Here is a 19,347-nt window from a genome sequence, read left to right on the forward strand (position 1 = left end):
GCAGGCAGGGATACAAAGAAAACCCGGAAGGAAAGCATGAACAGGCTTCTACTTGATACTGTTCCTGTATCAGAGGAAAGGAGGCATGAGACGCAATTGAACTTTCAAGGCTAAAACATTTTTAAAGACAGACAAGAAAAGTACAGTTTTGTTAAATGTAACCATAACGGTAGATGTCATTCTCTTTGCTGTGGCAGTATTCTTTACCAAGGTAGTCACTAGCAAAATTTCTGGGAGTCCATCTGAACCTTGTGCAGGACTCTTGGAAGTAGAGGAACAGCAGGGAAAGTGTAAAGAAACATCCCCTTCCAAAGGAAAGGAATGGCATCCATCTCCCATGCCAGGTGGCATGGCACTCTGGAACAGAAGAGGGAGATGCCTGTTCACAGGGATGGCAATTCTACCTAATGGATCCACCAATGGACAATGGTCAGAAAAACACCTCTGTGAAGCATCCATTCCTAAGCATGTTTTTTCGACTTGCTCAGTCTACCACTAGATAGTGCTCTGAAGGAATGTATACTGCCTGAAAAGTTAATTGATAACAGAGAGCCACCTCCCAAACCTGAACAGCTATCCTGCAGAAGAGGTAAGATTTTGTACCTCCCTGCTTGTTAACATGTCACATCACTGTAGTGTTGTCTGTGTACACCTTCAAGCAGTTGACAAAACATGGGGTGAAAAGCTTGACGGACCCAAATTGGAATGCTCATCTCTCTGATGTGGATATGGCTTAGCTTCTGATGGGGGGCCAGAGACCCAACTTCCAGGTGACCACATGAAGCCCCACCCCATATCTGAAGCATCTGTGAACAGTTCTTGAGAAGGGACTGGTAGCTTAAAGAGCAAGTCTTGAATGAAAGCAAACTGATGAATCCACTACTCAAATTCCTCCTTTAGACAAGAATGGAGAGGTACACCGAAATCCAGAGAGTGGCAATGCTGCAGTCAAAAAGACTTTAGGTACCACTGAAGCTTCTACATATGCAGTCCGGCAAAAGGGAGCAATGGAATAGAAAAGGCCATGAATCCCAGGGCCAAAAGAAACTCTCAGGCTGGAATGGAAGTCAGAGGAAGAAGAGAGTGGAAGAAGGCTGTCAATAACAAAACTTTTGGAGGTGAGAAAAAAAAAAGGGGGGGGGGACTATTGGCACGGTCTGAATCCTGCATCCGAATTACAGGTGACCCTGAGAGAGTCTGGACGGACCTTTGGAAGTTGAAAGTGAATCCCAGTCTTTCAATAAGAAAGATGGTGAACTCCAGATCCTGTAACAGGTGACTTGGAGAAGGTGCCTGAAGCATCAGGACATCTAGATAAGGAAAAAGCTGAATGCCTTGAAGCCTGCAGAAAGCAATCAAGTGCTAAACATTTTGTGAATACCCACTGGACAGTAGAGAGACCAAAGGGCAAAGCAGAGAACTGAAAATGAAAGGAAGAAAGAGAAATGTAAAAGCTTCCGGAAAACAGGATGAATAGGGATATGAAGGCAAGCATCTTTTAGACCTAAAGACACCAGAAAAGCCTGGGGCAGTAAGAGAGGAAACAGGGTTTGAAGAATACTCATCCGAAAAGATGTGACCTTGAGAAAGGTGTTGCACAGGGACAGATCCAGAACAGGTCTCCAAGAGCCCCCCTTTAAGGGAACTATTAACAACCTGGAATGAAAACTTTTTCCCACAGGAAGGGGGAACAGGTTGAACAGTTCCCTGGTTCACCAGGGATCCTAGGATCTCTGGGAAATGAGGAAGATGCTCTACAGGAGACTGAGGAACTCCTAAAACAGGAGGAAGAAACTTCCATACCATTAAGTAACCATGACAAATGATGGAAAGACTCCAAGAGTCTAAAGTAATGAGCAGCCAATTTGGAAGACAAAGGGAAAGCCTAAGAAACAAAAAAAACTGGTCTAAGAGATGGGGGGGGGGGGGGCAAATTATCACAGGCAAGCAAGGCTTATTAGATAAAGGAGGCTTCTGGGGCACAGAAGTCTGAGAAGCCTTAGCAAAGGAGTCACCTACTACCCTTCCTGACCTTGAAGGCCTGTGGGGAGTTGTCTGCAGTCAAAAAGAAATCTAGAAGGGTAAATCATCTGGAGCATATGAATAAGTCCTACAAGGCTTTGCCTTTCTCTTGAAGAAACAGGTCAGCAGCAGCAATCCCAAAAAGTTGTTTATTACCCAAAGCAGCATCCAACAACTTGGCCTTAATTCCCTCAGGCAAAAGACTGAACTGAAGCCAACAGCACCTTATGACAGACCCAAAAGCCACATACCTGGAAGAGGTATCAACAACATCACAGCTACACTGGAAAGTGGCGAGCCACTTGAAGTAAAACCTAATGGAGCACGCTGAAAACTTACCTTTAGAATCAGGGATGTCAGAAATAACCTGACAAGCCTGAGCAATCAAAGCCAGAGATACCTGGTCATATCGGCCTGGTAATTAATAGTCCTAAAGGCCAAAGTAGAAGCATTGTAAACCTCATTATCAACCCTCTTCAGTGCCCTACCATCCTTATCAGAAAGCAAAGTTTGGAAGAGGGCAAGAGCTTGGAAGGATTGTCAGAAGAGAGCGACAGGAAGACACTTAAAAAATGACAATCCTCAGGGAGATTATAGAGCCTATCACGTTTCTTAGGAGCAGGAGAGTGAGAATTGGGAGACTTGGAAGCAGCAATGAAAGTGGCAGCCAAGACAGGAGAAACTGCAGATGGTTTAGGAATATCCACCTGAAGCAACTCTTATCACCTCTGAATATCAAACACTTGAGAAAAATCCCACAAAGTATTCCATCATCCTATTAACTGTGTACCCAAAGAACAATTCCTCAAAAGGAAACTTGGAGCTGATAAGACTCCTCATCAAAACCATATGCCAAAGCCAAAAGCATCTGTGAAGGCTATGACAAGAAATCCTCATTCGAGGAATCCGGTTCCCTAGGCTGTTTAGAAGGGGTAAAGGTCCAAGGAGGAGCAGGCACCAAAACTCCTTGAGGAAGATTCACAGCCATAAAGACAGAAAACAAACCCTGAGTAAACTCTTGCCATTCCATCTGAGCATCCTTATGATGTACTGAAACATGCTTCACCTTTGTCTTTTCTTGGAAGGGACATCAACCATAACAAATACCAGAGGTTCTAACTCTTGCCAAGATTCAGTAAGAGTACCCGCTAACCTCCTCCCTGACCAACATCTGTGGAATTCCTCTAGGAGCCTCGGAGATAGTCAGCCATGGTTCCTCCTCGATGTCCAGAGCACTTACCTGCAAAGCCTCAGAGGACGTGTGATAAGATGGATCAATGCCAACCTCTAATGGGGTCATGGAGGAGGAATCCAATGTAGACTCCGAATGGCCTACAGAGCTATTACCTGCTGCTAAAGGGATGTCAAGTGGAGGTTGGACAGCTAAAGAATCCAACAGAGACTTATCGGCCTTCTTCTTACCTTGTGGGAGTATCTCAGGATTAAAGGATTCCAGCATATTACCCTGGGTTAACCGTTTAAGCTGTTGGTTTTCAAGATAAATGGCCCGGGAAGACAAACCGCTTCAGAGTATCTTAAGCGCAAACGCCTTAGAGACAGTACATGAGATATGACCATGGGAAGCACCCAAACAAAATGGACATACTTCATTTAGGACTATCCTTATGGAGAAATTTCCCCTATATATATATATATATATATATATATATATATATATATATATATATATATATATATATATATATATATATATATATATATATATATATATATATAAACACAGGACATTTTTCTGATGGCTAGGTATTCAGCACAGCAACAAGGTATTTAAACTAACAAGTAATAATAGCCTTCAGGTTGACAGCAAATAAATTCTGGGCAATCATCCATACATCACTTTTTATGCCCTATGTCCTATATGGGGAGCATGTGTGTGACGTACAGCGCATACAAAGGCTTTAGTATACTGGCTGAACATTGGCCTGCCCTGGGCAGGAGATCCCTACAGTAAAGAATACTGCAACAGTGATACAGAAGGACATCAGCAGTTTCTCACAAATGAAGAAAGCAATCCTTCTTTCGACTTTTCCTGGTTAGGGGTCGCCACAGTGGATCACCTGTCCGCTCATGACTGGCAGTGGAGTTTTACGGTGTTGAGTTGCCAGACCAGCACCCAGCCTTCCACAGAAGTCACACACATGCACGCACACACCTAGGGCTAATTTAGAGTGTCCAGTCCACCTACAGCATGTCTTTGGGGTGTGGGAGGAAACCAGAACACCCAGAGGAAGCCCACACGACCACAGGAAGGACATGCAGAATCGAAACAGAAGGCACCCCAGCAGACAAAGAAAGTAATCCAATAAATATTAATGCAACAGAGTCAAAGCAGAATGGAAAGAGAAGTCATTAGTTAATTCAGTTTGGTAAGCAGTGTCACCTCTACTGCTTTCACACTGGCATCAAACATACTAGATACTTCTAACATCCAAACACATCTCTAGTAGTTTTAGTATCAAGACGAAGCACCTACCAAATCAAATATGGTGATTTGTTTCAGTTTCCATCCTAGTAGGTTCTGTGGCCCCCTTTTATAATAAAAGTTTCCAAGAATATTAAAACTGAAAATAACTTTACAGAATTTTTTTACATTTCCTCTGCAGACAAGCTTACATGATCAGCCTGGACCCAAAAGACGCATACCTACATTTTTAGGGTAGACAGACTATTTCTCATATATAATAACTGGGAGGTGTTCACAAACTGCATGATTCCAGTAACTGCCTAATGCAGTACCAAGGGTATTCACATACACACCCTTACCTGGATGACTGCCCTATTCACAAAGCAGCTCAAGAGTCAGACGACTCTACAAGTTGCTTCTTTTAACCCCCCCTCCCAAATCTTCCAAAATCCTTTGCAGTCCCCAGTGAAACAAGTCCTGTCCCTAGGGGCACTACTGTATACACAGCATGCTTTACTCTCCTGTGCTTGGCCAAATGGAATCTTCAATTTTTATACCATCTGGAGTAAACCTACACATAAGGAAAAGTGGTGGTACCCAAAAACAGATGCTGCCAAAACATCTAATCGCTATACTGTCCGTCTCATCCCACTATTACTCTGCATCAAGAAAGTGCTCTCATGGTAGATCCAACAAGTGCTCCTCATCCAGGCGGTACCCTTTGAGCTAGGCCTGGATAGTCAGATGCTCACTACAGCCTAGTGAGTCCACAATAAAAATCTGAGGACACAGGGGTTATAGCAAAAAACAGACATATCAACAGAAAAGAAATTCTAGCAGTCATTCTTATAATTAAGACATTCAAGCCATTTTATCAACAGGGAACCTTGCATATCTTCTCAATCATCATCACAGTGATAAGGTATATAAACAAGCAAAGAAGAACCCATTCTTACCTGTTGTGCCAGCTGATAATACAAGCATGGGATATGGCGCAGGAGTCAGGAGTGATGTTTCTTGCATCCCCTCTCAGAAGAACTTAGCCAATCAGTTCTAAAGGGCACAGGTGATGGACCCACACAAAATAATTCTACACAGAGACATACTTCTAGACTTGACTCAAGGTGGGTGCGTCAAAAAGACTTATTTCTCTGGGAATTGCTCAGACAAATTTGCACCAGGATTCCAATAGTGGAGACCTGGCCAGAATACCTACTCCACAAACTGGGAATATCAAACTTCGGTACACTTTTCCTCCAACACCCTTAATCCCAAAGTTGACACAAGATGGGCATGAAAGGGGCGAGACATCATAAGGTAAAGAACTTGCCAAAAGTGCTAATCATAGCCCTCTCTTGGCTCAGGGAATATTGTCCATCAAGGATAAAGTCTGTAAGGCTGCCCCAGAGAAAAGACTGACACAAAACAGTCATTTATATGCCCCAACCTGAGAACTCAGAGGTTAGCATCATGGATAACAGTCATTGCCTTTTAGGTACACGTCTTCAAGCCGGCATGCTCTAAAGGATACCAGTATAACAAAACACAAAAAATAATTTATAGTTAAACAGGAAAGTCTCTCCCTTTGGCGCCAAAGAAGGAATTAGGACAGAACCAGTGTCTAGATCATGAATCTTCACTTACAAAACAGGGTAGTCCTTGCATAAAGGAACAAACGTTTCAACTACTTCCATCTGTCTGCCATGGGAACCCTCATACTGCTCCATTACCAGTAAGGCAGTTCCTCAAGGTTCCTATACTTGAAGCCCACAAGAGGGAAATTGTCTTCATCATCGGACTGCAACTACATTTTGGAGATGCTTGTCACTGTTTGAACCAGGATGTTTCCACTTTCCTCACATACCTAATCTGGAAAACTGCCCTACTGGTAGTAGATACCTCTGCCATGGAGGCCCTTGCAGGCAAGGATCTATTCCTCATTTTCTTCCACAAATATGGGTGTGTCTTATAGACTTTACATTTATGTCAATGTGGTGACAGAGTGTCTCTAAAGCAATCTATTTCACCCTCCTGTGATCTTTCCATCAATCTGAACAGGAAGAAAAGGATTTCATACTTTCTGGAAATCCATAAGCAATTACGAATTTACTAGAACAGGACAAAAGAAATAAAGGAAATCTAAACAGTTGTTCATTTCATTTGCAAAGAGAACAAAGGGGCGCCTTGTTGACAACAGACCACATACAAACGGCTAGCACACTTTTTTGTCTCTGTTACAGCCCTCCTTGGGATAATAAATACTCAATCTCTCCTGAGAAAGGTGCCTAGTCGCCACTACATGCTGTGTACATAGGGCCAGGGCAGGTCATTCTTCAGGAACTTCTGTAACCTATCCTCTCAAGGGCCAGCCATCCACTGATCCATAGGCTCTGTGAATCTTCCAAAGAATTGTTACAGCAACAATGAACTATAAGATTAACTTAGTACAACTGTGTTTAAAACTTACCATATTTTGTAGTTTGCAAGGGACTTTACTGTTACAGCACCAGTTTGCTGCCTCCTCCTCTCTTCTTGCCTTTCTGTGGGCATATCCTTGGATTAAGGTGGTTACTTTAGTCACACTTCCCCTCTAAGTTACCCTAACAAGAACCCTTCCTGCTTCAGGATGGCACAAAGCCTGAAAATGTATTAAGGACTTCTGGTTGGACTATGTTTTACGGGAGTACTTTTACCATGGCAGTTGGTGCTTTGACTTCAGACCATGTTACAGCAAGGAAGAACTAAGGAAGGTATGTTCAGATGTCTCTTTTATGCTACTGATGTCCACATAGAAAGTGCATCTACCCACCTTCAATTATTAAAGCTTGCCATCTTACACCATGCGTTTCCAAATTCAGTATAGCAATTCTCAGAGCATCTTCTCCATTTTGTTTAAAACTAATGTATCAATCAGCTATACAGAAAAGATGCACAAATTGTAACATCCTTAAGTGCACCCTGCTGTAATTCTAACGTCTTCAACTGCTATTTCCATTGACACTGCTATGTTTAATGGCTGATCAGATATTCTTTAAAAGGCAGCATATTGCCACATTCCTAGACCATTTAATGACTATTTCATATGGCACGCTGCTTAAGTTTAGTTCCATATTTTATTATTTTCTTTTCGCTGCTATTTTCATTTGGCGTTATTTTTTTGTTGTACAACACTTAAGCAGTTTAACCAATACTTTGAAAATGCAGTAACAAACCTGTTTCTCAATTAATCCAACAGCCCATTTGCAAACTGGTAATATTCAGTTAAATGTCTGCAGTTGTGTGCCCAAGAATGCTTTCATGTTTGATGGATTCCTCTTAGAATTTAAGGTGCTGTGCAATTACTAAAGAATTGTGTTTCTTATATTTTTGTAAAGTTACAACAATTTCTCAACATACTTAGCCATTTAACAAGCGAGCCCACCTTCATACACATACGTTTTCCTTTCTGTCTTCTTGCTACATCACTTCATACACATGGACACTCAAGTCATTTTGTTTTACATCAATATATACATACCGTTCGATTCTCAGTTACAGCGTCTTCTATGTAGCGACATGCGTGAATGGGCGTTCCTTCGTTGAAGGTTGTGCGTTAGGCCCGGCAAGCCAGTACGTAAAAATCTACTGCCAATCATTAGCGGACCGGAGTTCCGCTGTAGCGACCCCTAACCGGGAAAAGCCGAAAGACACAAACAAAACAAACATACATGCACACAGTAACCATTGTAATAGTTATTCTTTGTGCTTATTTAAGCTGCCATAAATCACTTGGAACACACAAAATTTACACTAAGATACAAGATTGCTTCAATTTGCTAGTTCACAAAATCTTAAGTACCAATGTATTATTACTGGTGTACCCAACTAAGGCAGTCTCCTAAGATAGCTGTAACAGTTACTGCTTTCAAAAAAGTCCGTTCATACTTCTATTAAACTCTACAAAGTATATTACAGCTGTTTATTAGTGTACCCAAACTACGCCAGCCTAGCCTCCAAATAACTGGCACACCCTGGTGCGTAATTATGCATATTACAGAAGCAAAAATAAGGTTCTGTTTATTATGTCTACTAGATATAGCACATTAATTATTAAGATGCAGGTAAAACTGCATGCAGAAACCTAGCTTAACTCTAACTAACCATAATTCTAAGTAAATTAGCCCGAATTTTGCTTTCTGTCCTTTGCAAAACAGCTTTATGACAGAAGACTGAAAACTGCAGTCGCCAAATAATCCCTTATGCTATGGCAGCAGACTTATTTTAGAAAAGCTTAAAAGCCGTTTCTGATGCGTATTCATTTTCTTTTTTATTTCATTACCAATAGCATTAACTAAACTATAAAAAATACAAAGCAAAATAGCAACGAGACTAATTAAACGCCCACTTCCCAGTGCAAGTCTTCCTATAAACTTAACATACTACAGCTAAACAAAAATCAAGTAGTCATCTTCGGATTCCGAAGAGTAACAAATTAAAAAAAAAAAAAAAAAAAACCACGACGCGAATATCAAAACATCGGGGGACACTCGTTAAAATACTAAAATTATTCACTAGTGATTTGGAGAACCGGGGTTAGTACTATTTTGGTGAAGAACAGTCACTTCGGCGTCTAACACTGTTTTATGACTGTATCTCTCACTGTTCTATCATTACATTACAAACTTACAAGAGTCTGATGAAAATTCCAAAGCAAAATCGGGGAGAACACTCAAAACACACTTCACGACATCTTAGTACAAGAAATCTGGGCAAAACCTATAACAATGGGGGACAATGGTAAAAAAAAAAAATATATATATATATATATTTTTTTTTTTTTTTTTAAACACTTTTATAAACTTGCTGGAGTAACAGGACTTGAGTTAGTATGCATTTCCTGACGGAAATTCAAACGTATGTCATTATTTAATGACTTTCATCCTCAGGGAGATGCCAGAGATCCACACATTTTAAAAGAACAGTCCAAAAAATATGAGGCAAAAATCTGGACAGTTAAGAGGTATGACTGAAAATGAGGACCAGCTGAGAGGCACGCGATTTGAAAAGTAAATTACAGCCTTACGTAGGAATTCCCATGGCGTGACACTTTTATTTATTATAAAGGACCACACTTTAAAGGAGCGATTTAAGTCAAGCTCCACGTCATATTGCTACTGTAATGTACACACGCATGTCTAATATTTACGTTTAGAACATTCTGAGCTACATAGCTCTTAAATAAAAGAGATGTCAGTAAAGAATTGCAGAATAAATATACCGTATTCACCACCACCAATGGAAACTGATGCAGACTAACGGGATAACCACTCAAATGTTTCTAGATCACATAACAATGAACTAAGATGCGGCGAAACCATCAAACATCAGTTAGATAAAATTATAGTACACTGTACAATCCAGACAACCCCGCAAATTACTTCAGAAGTCAGAATTTATGAAATCTAGGAGATCAGCGTTTTCAAGGCAAGTTCAGCATTGCTCCGTGTACGATTCCAAGTAAAAAATATAATCCAACGCATCACACTCTTAAAATAGCACAGACGTCGCCTATAAAATATTAACCATTTTCAACGATCGTAATCCACAGAGAAAATAAATACAAGCCAACCATCCCTGTTTGGGAAAAGAAACCGTCAAATACTGGACGAGCTCTTCCACTACTAGACATCACTTCCGTTGCTTACGAGACCGGAAGTGCAGCCCCTTCGGGCCTGTCTATCGCTCCGGTGAGACTCAATAAACCGAAATTCGGATTTATATATATTCCTCATCAAGGTATATGTAAAATAAGGTAGGCCAATAAAGCATATGTCAGTGTGTTAAAGACTTATTAAAACTATGGGTGGTTAAAATTATGTATTTATAGGTTAGCCTCACGTTGTATTAGTGAGCGAAACAAACCCCGGAATAACAGTTCTGAGTTTTTTACCCCTTATCTGTGCTGGTTGAACAGGCTTTGATGGCTGAACTGTAAGCAAAGTAAACAGTTTCGTGTGTCTGATGTTTAGCTTCTTTTCTGTATTTTCTTGTGACGTTTAGGTTAGGTGTTGCTGTCTGCTATTTGCTTATTACTATCTAGTCTTACTGATCGTTGTCAGCGTTGTTAAGAAAACAAGTCACCGCAGAGTGTTTGGGATTACTGTTTTATTAGTTGTCAAGTTTTTTTTTCTCACCACTAGAGAATATTTGTAGCTTCTTTTTGGGTATGGAAGCTGTCTGAAATAGTGATCGCTTTCCTTCCCATTTACTTGTGGTTTATTTCGATTGCTCGACTGCTTCCTCTCTTTTCAGCGTACCTTTTTGCGACTTTGTCAGGTTCAATACGTTCTTAGTGTCTTGCAGGTATTTGTCTTTCTTAATTTAAAGATACTTTGCTTATTGTGTTGCAAACTTAAAACACTTTGTGGCATGAAAGTGCACGGTGATCTGTTAAAGTGCACATAGTATACAGTGTGACGTTTGTCTGAATTGTACTAGCTAGGTGGTTTTCCATGGTCTCTTTCTTACCAACCGACCTCTCCTATAGACAAACATTAATAAGTGTGAGAGAGTGTGTGTATGTATGGGGGTGCGTACATTAATATTGCGTGAAGCAGGATTGCAACAGGAGGGAGAGTACTACATCGCAGCCCAAACTGACAGCAGCAGTAAGCGTTTCAGCGAACTGACAAGAAGTGACCATATAACTCGTGACACTCTTAACGCCTTATGGCTTTTATATGCGGATCGTAATGGTGACCTTTCCATTTTCAGATAACACTTCTGCCTTCAGAAGAGTTGTGATGTTGCTGCACTGTGACTTCACGTTACGATGTTAGAGTGACATGAGGTACTCCCGATCCTTGACTGATGTGTTGCAGCCCTCTGAAACGAGGATCCGGTCAAAGATTCAGTTTTTTCTGTCAAAGTTTCAGGATTATCTAACGATGTTTATTTGATGGCTGCCTCGAGTTGTTTACAGAAGCAGGATTTTTCTGTTTAGAAAATGAGCCAAGTGGAGTAGATAGTCAGATGACTTCCTCAGTTTTGTCGTATTTTAACTGTTTATTAGGAATGCGCAGGCGGCATTTGGAGCTGCACTTAACCGGGAGAAGCTAAAATACATGTTTTGGTTGTTTTGTCGTAGAAGTTACAGTCCTTTCCTCCACCCAATCATGTTTTTTTTTTCTCTTTTCTGACTGCTGCTTCGCTTCTTTGAGTGGTGAGTAGGATGTAACGCTGTCCCAACACTCCCTTTTGTTCGCGGTAGCTACCTTGAGCCTCGTCATAAGAGGTACAAAACCTGACAGAAACGAAAGGGAGCGATTTTTTTGGAGTCCCTTTTCCCCACCCACAGGGAAGGGGAAACGTCATGGTGTCTGGTTGTGTAAACGCAGAACGTTTTGCAACAATTTCAAGTGATATTTGTGGAACGGAACCTTTAATGGCCGCGGAATAAGGGCCCTTATGCTCCGGGCGACGTTTGTGGTAGCAATTATCAAAGTAGGGAAAACTGACTGGTGAGTTCAGTTATGTGATCTTTTGTTAAAATATATTTTATGACGTTATGTTGAGTTGTGTTTTCCTATGATTACTGGGATGGACCTAAGGGATGACATGGCTACTGCTGTCTTCATGTAAATGTGGTGAAGCAATGACATTGTCTTGGTTGCTGTTTTATGTTTTGTTTTTCTTGTGCAAAACACTTATGTGCCATATTCTGTTTTGTTTGCGATCATGTTGGTACATTTGCTACACACTTTTCCAGTTCAAGATTTACAGTAGTGTAATATATTGGTAAGAGTAGTAAAGCGTGTGTTTCGTAGTTAGTAAATCTGCTTGTTGAGCTTTGTACTTTCAATTTTGGTTTGTTGATATAGTGTGATCTGGTTGTAACATGTGGATACATACACCAGTGTTTGTATCAGTATTTCGTTGGTTATTTTTTAGCTTTTGACAGCGTTCTTTATTTTTCTTGATATTTTGTAGATTGTCAGTTATGGTTTGAGTATAGGCTCACTAAGGTGTCGACTGTAGCATACTTAACTCGCAGCATGAGAAAAATGTGTAATGGCTGTGAAATTAAAAATGTCATATTTGTGTAAGAGTAGAGTTCATAATTATTGTTTATATTTGATATTTAGCTTGTGCAGTATTTTTTTTTTTGCATGTGTTGGTAAGTCTATTTGAACAGTCTTTAACGCTGAAAAGTTTTATTTTTGTACTGTTTGTAACAGTGGGTCATTCTGCCGACGTGCGCATGTGTACAGATATACACCTGTGTTTATGTATGCATTATGTATACACACGGAGGAACATATACGTGTCTGTGTTTACGTGAATATACACGTGTTTTTTTTTTTTTTGTGCGTGTAAGGGTTCATAGGTGTATGTTAGACTACCAATTAAGTCCTTTATAAGCTTAGCCAGGGTGAATTTCCGGTTACCCGTCTATTGGTCCAAATTGCACTTAAAAAGGGATAGCGAGGAACTCTGCTTCACATGGATGGGGAGACTGTACCAGAGAATGGGAATTCTGAAAATCATATCGGTCTTGCCAACCTGTACTTTTTACGTCACAAGACAAATTAGGCATTTTAATCTTGTAGTTCTGATGCTGTTTGTTTTGCGGATATGCAAAAGGTTCACCAAAACAGAGTCCAAGGATGCCTTGTATGTCAGGAAAAGGTTGCCTTTCTGAAGTCCATATGAGAAGAGTAAAGAGACAGAACTTTGACCAGTCATTGTAGGATACCTTTATTTTTTTAGTAAGGAACTTTGACCAGTCATTGTAGGATACCTTTATTTTTTAGTAAGGAACCTCTGTGAGCATTCCATTTGCTCCATGTGTCTGGTTAGGTACATACCAAAGGAGCATTTACTCCATGATGGGTCTTGTGAGGGCTGAGTACAATAGTATGATGACCTCACTGGTTCTAGATGTGATGCACCTGCTTACAAGTTGAGCAACGTAGAAGAATTTTCTTAATACCTTGGATATGTTGGTCGAAGGCTAGGTTACTGTCTACATGAGATCCCAGACTAATGAATCAATATATGTATGCATTTGTCCGTGTAATGTGTATACATATGATATACAAGTATGTGGGTGTAAACATGTATATACATATGTCTATTTATTTATTTTATATGAAGAGTGTGTGTACATATACATGTGTGTATACATACACAAGTGTGTGTGTGTGGGGGGGGGGTATGTGTATACGTGTGTAGTTTCAAAACTTCGAACTGCAAATGACTGAGACCATAAGATCGAAGTTTTGAAACTTTGAACATTTTGAATGGAGATGATTGTACTGTGTAGAATGGGAAATTTACCGTGTTCCTCACTGTAGTGAGATCTCTGAGTTGATTTATTTAGCAGAGTTTTTTTTTTTTTTAAATTTTGAAGTTTGAAAACTTTGATCTTATGGTCTCGACCATTTGCAGTTTGAGGTTTTGAAACTTTGAGCTTGTAAAGTAGATCCATAAACGTACACACTTATACATTCCCAACTCTGTGTAGTGGAATGGCAAAAATATGTACTTGTTGAATATTAAGTGTAACACATGTATAGACCCATGTTGCCCATGACCCACATGCACAAGAAGCGACAAACTTATTCTTATCTACTGTATATGTAGATAAAAATTGTTAGCATTAAGCAGTTATAGTAGTGGTGTCTAGTAACAGTAACCGTTAATGAGGAACAGAAAGATAATTACATGCAGGCACAGTAACATAAGGGGACTAAAGAGTTGTGTACATGCTTTTAATTCCCCCGCACAATTTAACGGCACACTGGTTGGTTAACAACTGGAGTAAAAAGCAATGCATACACAATGTTTGGCCTTCTAGTAACAGCATGATTTTTACCTTGTGTTTGTGCTTTACATCTTCGTGAAGGTATCACAACCTTTTGTAGGTAAGTGTGAGGAACTAATAATGTTTCATGTTACAGTCTTTGGCTAGATAGCATTCTGTGTTGTACTGGATAGAACTTGGGCAAATTTTGAGAGTAATTTAAATCACTTTCATGTAGCCCTGGATCTTAGATGTTTAGCACTTTTTTGAAGTTGGACAGAGCTCATAAGCTTTTTATGCAAGTAGGAGAGATAGTCCAGATGGATAGAATCATAGATAAAAATGCATCACTTCTTTTAGTGCATGTTTTAGATGTACAGGAAGTAACTGTTCTGACCTGGTTTTATTGTAATGAGTAGCAATGCTGCAAATTCCAGCTGCAGAGATGGGGCAGGTTATTGGATTGTAATGAGTAGCAGTGCTGCAAATTCCAGCTGCAGAGATGAGGCAGGTTATTGGCTATTGAAGTATAAACATTAGTTTATAGAGTAATTGATCAGACTGTTCATTCATAGGTTCGTAGGCTCATAGGTTGATACTAGGCTATCTGCCCTAGGGCATTTATAAGCCTAGCCAGAGTGTGTTTGGCTTTCTCCACCCTTTTAGATTAGTTGACTGTGCCTCTGTATAGTAGGTCACAGAAGATGGCCCCTTTAAGGTTAGTTTACTGTACCTCTGTCTAGTAGGGACACAGAAGAGATCCCAGGGGTAAACCTACAATCTCCCATCCACTCATCAAGATCTCTCTTGAAGAGTGTCCTTGAGGGGCTCTGCCTAACATGGATTGGGATTTTGTTCCAGAGTGAGGGGAACCTCTGGGATATGAATCTGTCCCTCCAGCATGTCCTATTTCTGTGCTGAGGTTTAAGTCCCTGGAGCATGTAGCTCTAAGGGATTTGGATTTCCTGAGGTGGAGCATGTCCATTTAATTCTGGGTTGGACATGGCTTTATACATCAGGCACAGATCGCCTCTGAGTAGACGGTAAACAACTGAGTAGAGCTGGAGTTTCTTTAGCCTAACTGAGTAGAGCATCTGTTTGAGTCCCTTGATCCTCTTGGTGAGGTACTTTTGGGGTCTTTCCAGTTGCTGCAGGTGTCTGGTAAGGTACATCCCAAATGGGGCATTGTATTCGATTATGGGCCTGATGAGTAGAGGGGCACAATGACCTCTCTTGATCTAGATGTGAACCCTTTTGTGATGAGGTGGGCTATATAGAAGGTCTTTCTAACCACTTGCAACGTGATTGTCAAAGGAGAGATTGCTATCTACTTGGGTCCCCAAATCCCTAATTACTTCTTCCGTACTTAATGGATTACCACCTATGTGGTAATTTGTGGGCACTTTGTTTTTCCCAAAGGGGATGACTATGCACTTTTTGGCATTTAGCTTTAGGCCATGGCTCTGGGACCAGTTATCCATCTCTGAGACCCTTTTGGAGGATGCTTGTGTCAGTCGGCGAGTCGATTATGGCACCCAGTTTGCAGTCATCTGCGAACTTGGTCAGCCGTAGTCCTCCTGTGTTAACCTGTACCTCAGAGAAATATATACCGAACAAGAGAGGTCCCAGGACTAAGCCTTGTGGAATGCCACTTGTAACTGGTTTAGAGTCTGACATGGCATCTGCAATTCTGACCATGTGGGTTCTATCCCTGAGCCAGTTTGCAACCCATATTGTGACATAGGGGTTGATATTTAAGCTGGTGAGCTTATTTATGATGCCCTAGTGGGGTATTGTGTCGAAGGCTTTTGCGAGGTCCAGGTAGGCTGTGTGGACTACCTTCCCTTCATCTATGACCTTGGTGACTGTTTCAAAGAAGTCGACCAGGTTCAAGAGGCAAGACCTCCCCTTAACAAAGCCGAATTGGGTAGGATCCAGTGTTTGGAGGTTCCCAATGTCTTTGTTTGAGTTCCATGATGATACGCTCCATAGCTTTGCAGACCAGGCTAGTCAGGCTTATAGGGCGATAGTTTCCGGGGTCTGTTGTGGCACCACCTTTGTGGAGTGGGACCACTGTTGCTGTACGCCATTCCTTGGGTACATATCCTGTAGTAAGGTTGAGATTGAACAGTGACTTTATGTGAGTGTTCAGTTATTCTTGGAGCTCGTGTAAGACGCAGCCCGGGACACCGTCCGGTCCCATTGATGCTGTGTTTTTTGCTTTGGAGAGGGCAGCTCTCACCTGTGCATCTGTGATGTAAGGGAGGCTACAAGACATTTGCTCTTTTAGCGGGGTAGGGGAGAAGTTTGCACTGAACCTGTCTGCCAGGATGTTGGCAATGTCTGTGGGTTCAATGTATTTTTTTGTCATTTTGCACTAACTTAGAGCATATATGGGAGTTGCCACCCAGGTTCCTGACATAACTAAAGAAGGCCTTGTGATTATCTTTAGCGTCTTGTGCAATTTTTCTTTCGAAGCTGGCCTTAGATGATTTTATGAGGGATCGTAGTTTCTTGCTAGTACTGATCAGAGATGCCTTCCCTTTTTGGGATTTTGCTCTGTCATGTAGCAGCTTCCTCCTTCTGTTGTATAGCTTATTTATGGCTGGGGTCCACCAGACAGGTCTCCTGCCTTTGGAGGAGTGAGACTTGGTTTTATTTGGGATAGCATGATCCATGCATTCCTGTAGGTGTCCATAGAATGCGTTTGTAAAGGATTCTGCGGTTGACAGGTACATAATTTCATCTGAACAAGTGATGTTCACACTAAGGTTGTAGCCGCACAAAGTGGTAGGATGCAATTTGATAGTCTTTATAAGAGCATTCCTGTTTTGCTAGTGGAATTGTTAGAAGCAGTAAAAGTCCATTTTTGTTTTGGATAGTAGAACTCGTTTAACTATTACCTTTTTATGCATTTCACCATGGAAACAGATGTTTTTGATGCTGTTGCAAAGTTGTCAGGTCTTTTCTGTAGTTTGTCAAGAAGGATTATGTAGGCTCAAAGAGCAACCCCAGTTGTGTACCTCTTTCACAGTAGAGCAATCTTGGTATTGTATCTGCCAATTTAAGAGACATTGCTTTTTAAGAGGTGTTACAGTATCCTCTTCAAGCTGTTTATTGATGCACGTTGCACTGTTATTTGCTGTGGATCATAAGATGAGGTGGCATTTTTTTTGACAACATTTAACCATATTATCTACATAGAATGAGGATTTGTGCTGTAGTTTGCCACAAAGGCGTGAGGTTTCAGTTGAAGGAATAGCAGACTTCCCAGGACAGAGTAGGGCAATACTGAAAGTGACGTTTGAATGTTTAACTTATTTTGTACAGTGTGTTACCTGGAAAATTAATGGACAGTGGGCAGTTTCTTAGACTGATCATAGGAAGTTGCTAGGCTATTGGCCCTGAGGCCATTACAAGTCTAGCCAGGAGTTTAGCCCATGTTTAGACAAGTCAGCACACAAAGCCCCTGTCCAGCAGGGACACAGGTGGAATCCCAGGGGTGTATTTTTTGTTTCCCATCCAGTTATCCAGGTTGCGCTTAAAAAGGGATAATGAGGTACTCTGCTTGATGTGGCGAGGGAGTCTATTCCACATATAGGGGAGTCTCTGGGACACAAATCTCTCCTGCCAGCAAGTCCTGTTGGTGTCACAGACCAGGTTTGAGGTTCTGCATGTGGGTTACTCAAGTGGAGCTTGACTTGCGGATATGCAGCAGTCCCATCAAGGCGGGGTCTAAGATTGCTTTGTATGCCAGACAAAGGTCACCTCTGCAGAATCTGTATGAAACTGAGTAGAGGGACAGGGTTTTTAGCCTATGAGACCCTGTATTCTCCTGGTGAGGAACCTCTGTGGTCTTTCCAGCTGCTGCATGTCCTTTGTGAGCAATAGTGATTATCAATTGAACTTAAAATTATTTACATAGTCAAGTCCTTTGTAACAAATACAAGAGAATGGCTTTGGTAGTTAACAAAAAAAAAATCAACAGTAAACTAGGTGTTTATACTTGGCAAACGTATGTAATTTGAAACATGAGAATAAATTTATTTGTGGGTATTTAAGTTTGAAGAGCTCAATCTTTATTCATAAAATATTTTGACAATTAGACGTGCTATGTGGTTTGGTTTTAATGCAATCAAACATTTGTAAGGCAAGACTTATTATGTTCGAACTGGCTAATGCAAGTGTGCTAGGTGCTGTCTCTTCAGCAGCCAGTTGAATGTTGGTAATCTTAGTGTTATGACTCCTTGATCTGCAGACCTTAAAGTGTAATGATAGGTAGCAGTTTGTGAAGGAGGTATGCAGTACTCAAGATGGAACATTTAAATGAGTGTGTTTAATAACAAGGTACGTTTAGCAGTAATAAGAATCCGGCTTACTCTTTGAGTAGACTGACATTGGTACTTCTCATTAACCGATAAAATCTGTTGTGTGATTTTTATCTAGAAGTGTCTTGAGTAACTGGTTACAACTGGAATAAAAAGCAATGAGTAATGATATTCCAGTCTGGCTATAACTACATTTACTCTGGCTTTATTGGCCCCAGACTTTAAATTGTTCTATAGTTAAAGTATTTTATTGATGGCGGTTTTTGTGTGTAGTATGAATGTTAGATTGGGGCCGAGCCACAAGCTTGGACATTAGAAGATAAACAATTTGAGTAGTTGGGGTGCCAGAAGGTTCTGCGTTAAGGAGTGGTGGTGTTTTTAGTGGCTTTTGGGAGATACCAAAACCATACTTGCAGATTTATTGGGCTTTAGAATAAGCTTACTGGCAGCCAGGAGCATAAGACAGTCAGAGGACCGAATATGTATAGTATTTGATTTGTAGTAATGGGTAGGGGTTGGTACTTCTGTTCCTTGCCTTTTTTTTTTTTTTTTCTTCTTCTTAAGGAAGACTGAGAGTTGTGGTAGGATTAGGGGGATTCAGTAATAAACAGGGAAAGTAGGACAGTTCTAAGAACTAAATCTTTCCTAACTTCAGCTATTGGTCTTAGTTCCTTGTTTAGGGTGGGTGTCACTCCTCTTCACATTGAAAGAATAGTTCAGAAAACAGCTAAACCATCTAAAGGGCCCTTCACCAAAGCCACATCTTTCTTTCTCTGTCTCTCAGCAGC

The 19,347-nt window shown here is 40.8% G+C and overlaps 1 protein-coding gene across 1 annotated transcript in view; it reads left to right on the forward strand.

The window, feature by feature from the left end:
• Positions 1 to 9,538: 9,538 nt before the first annotated feature.
• KMT2C (lysine methyltransferase 2C) overlaps positions 9,539 to 19,347 on the forward strand; it is a gene marked incomplete in the record, with an annotated part of 4,117,755 nt that continues 4,107,946 nt past the window's right edge. The window contains 1 exon segment of the mRNA XM_044066891.1: positions 9,539 to 10,238.

This window comes from Protopterus annectens, chromosome 3.part1 (assembly GCF_019279795.1).
Source record: "Protopterus annectens isolate FY-2018-M chromosome 3.part1, PAN1.0, whole genome shotgun sequence".
In the NCBI taxonomy this organism is placed as follows: domain Eukaryota; kingdom Metazoa; phylum Chordata; order Ceratodontiformes; family Protopteridae; genus Protopterus; species Protopterus annectens.